Here is a 1,026-nt window from a genome sequence, read left to right as displayed (position 1 = left end):
CACGGTCTCCTGTGTGTCCCACATTGCCCAGCCCAAACCCGGCAGGGCCCCCGTGGGGACTGAGGCTGGAACTGCCCAATTCCTCACCCAGGGGACACCTTTTAAGCACTTTGGCCTAACTGGAAAATGTCTCTAAGTAGAATTATTTAACCCGGGGTGACTGAGGAAACAAGACGTTCACAGCAACTGAAATAAGGTGACCTTGTCTTAGGAGAAACAGTGTAGCCTGATGCATAAGGATTCATTATTACAAAGGCTTTAAAAAACCAAAAGCAGCCAACTTCCAGTAGGAATATTTTACTGAGGAATAGTTCAATGTGATGGAAATGGACAATACATTCATTCTTAATGAGTCCTCCAATGAGGACTGGAATAGGGGAACTCTGCACAAGCTGTTCCCAGCGCCAAAGCCTTCCTGGAAAACCCGCCACAGATTCCGTGGCTGCCCCTGGAGCCCTGGAAGGGCCCAAGGCCGGGCTGGCCGGGGCTTGGAGCACCCTGGGCTGGTGGAAGGTGTCCCTGCCCATGGCAGGGGTGGCACCGGCCGAGCTTTGGGGTCCCTCCCAGCCCAGCCCGTCCCCGCTCCCACCGCCCCCAGAGCTCTCCCCGGGCTCTCTCCCGCTCCCTCCCTGCTGGGGGAGGACTGGGAGCGACCCCTCGGGCTCCGACCCCCGGCCAGCGGCTCCTCTGCCTGAGGGGGACAAGGAAAAGCAGATGCCAATCTCTCGGGATGCAAGTTTGTATTATTCTTACTCCTTCGACGGGAAAGGTTTGCATTTGAAAGAGGGCAGTTTGAGGCCAGGTGGCCCCTGGAGTCGTTTCTGCCTTTAGACAGGCCAGGCGCAGCAGCGCCTGCGAAATGAAATCCAAATGATCCTTTTGGGGAGAGGCGGGCGTTGGGCCGGCTGAGTTTTCTCTTTATTTGGCTGTTTTTGTGGGTCTTTTCCCCTCGGAAGCCCCTGAGGGAGCCTGAGGGGGCGCGCGGGGCGGGGCGGGGCGGGAAACGGCGGGAGCGCGCGGGGGGGG

Source organism: Neopelma chrysocephalum, unplaced genomic scaffold, assembly GCF_003984885.1.
Source record: "Neopelma chrysocephalum unplaced genomic scaffold, ASM398488v2 Primary Assembly neopelma1_168, whole genome shotgun sequence".
Classification (NCBI taxonomy): domain Eukaryota; kingdom Metazoa; phylum Chordata; class Aves; order Passeriformes; family Pipridae; genus Neopelma; species Neopelma chrysocephalum.
Note: the sequence above shows the minus strand (reverse complement) of the source record.